The sequence below is a fragment of the Kryptolebias marmoratus genome, linkage group LG15 (genome assembly GCF_001649575.2).
Source record: "Kryptolebias marmoratus isolate JLee-2015 linkage group LG15, ASM164957v2, whole genome shotgun sequence".
Taxonomy (NCBI): Eukaryota; Metazoa; Chordata; class Actinopteri; order Cyprinodontiformes; family Rivulidae; genus Kryptolebias; species Kryptolebias marmoratus.
Window position 1 is genome coordinate 32,041,598 of NC_051444.1, and position 1,867 is coordinate 32,043,464.

Consider the following 1,867-nt stretch of genomic DNA (forward strand, 5'->3'; position numbering starts at 1 on the left):
TATGCTCTAAGTTGGCATCCGTGTACAGTAGGAACTTCAAACTTCACAGGTGGACTCCCCGAGGGTCAAACATCATCCCTAACAATTTCAAGGTCAAAGGTCAAATGTCAAGGTCACATGCAAACAAAGGCTCTTACTCTGAAACCAGGTAACTTAAGAAGTTCAGACTTCACAACCAGAGTCCCCATGGGTCAAGGATTAGCCCTTTGGAGTTTAAGGTCACAAGGTCAAAGTTCAAGGTCGCAACAGCCCACGTGCTCTAACTCTGGAACCGTTCGACGTAGGAAGACGAAACTTCACAACATGCCACAATAGTTGTAACTATCCGGACTGAAGGCGATTTCGGACGTTTTCCCAGAGCGCCACCTAGTGGAGGGCGCGGGAAGTGCACGGGAAATGCGCGGGAAGTGCGCCACAGCGTAGAGGGCAGTCGACAGAGTTCCCGCGGTCGCCATAGGCCGAAGCGGCGCTAAGCTGCGAGGGCCGCCCAACGCTGCTTGCAGCTTTAATTTATTTTTAGTTCTACTGCTCCTCCTTTCTTGCAGAGAACTTTGGCCAACCTGTCTAAGTAGTGGTCCAGCTGTGCCATAAACTTGGGGATAAGCGGGATGGTGGTAATCTGCGTGAACTCGGCACTTATCTAGGTAAATATTTCAAAAAGACAAAACAAAGTGCAGAATAAGGTTCATGTAGCTTAAGTCTTCCACAAGTAATATCACAAGATTACTATATCATAAATTCCAAAATATATTTCATCTGTTTTATATCGCTAGATATATTTCCCAGCCCTAAATGCAGTACAAATTTTTAGTGACTTTAATCTAGAGTACCCAGTATGTAGAATACCTGTGTTGACTGTCTCAGTTTATCAAAACTGGTTTAAAATCAAAATTTATATCTACCATATCAATAGATTGATACAGCTTTTAAAATAATTTCAGCTTGAACTCATTTGCTAAACTCTCACATTTTGGACATTTGTAACCTATCAAAAAGCTCATATTATCAATTTTTGTTATCCTTACAATATTTCCACTTTTGGAATTAAACTTTTAATTACTACTGAAGGGACGGGACTGTCTTATGTAACTTTGACCCAAATCTAGAGTTTTTGAGGCCTTTGAAGAAGTTTTGGAAGTCTCAAAATAAGTTTGAGGTTTTTAAAGAGATTTTTAGTGGTCATTTAGGAACTTTGAGAGGTTCCTTAAGGATGCTCTTCATGGACCTCTAAAACTCCCTCACAAACCTCAAAAAGTTTCAACAAACTAACACTTCTTAATGACCCTCAAAATGACATGATACCTTTAAAACATTTACATGCACAATAAGATTAATGTAGGTAATTTGATTAGTAGTAGTTTTATTCTATTTGAGTTTATCTAGTAGTTGGATACACACCTTACTGTTTGCATACAAGACCAAATATTATAGTTTGTTCCACGGTAGTTTCTTCAATAATAGTGGGTTAGTTTTAGGCTGTACCACATAACTTTAATAAATGCATGAAACAAAATTTACCTTCAAATTCAAGACTTACCTCATTTTCCTTAAACAGAGCAGGCCATCTGCTTTTGAATTCGGCAATGAAGGGCATCTCTTGAACCACCTCATACCGTCGATGAGCAAAGGTCTTCTCCATTTTCTCTTTTATCACCTGATGGTTGTTCCTTTTCTTCACCTCAGACATCAGTTCAACACGCTCCTTCTCAAGACTCTCTTTGTCTTCTCCAGCTGGGTAATCGGGGCAAAAATTGACTTCTGCTCTTCTGGGTTTCATCACTTGGTTAGAACTGGATAAGTTACCAAAATTTCTGGTTTTCAAGGTGTTGATACTAATTTCCGGACATCCCAAACCCCTAAGCATGGA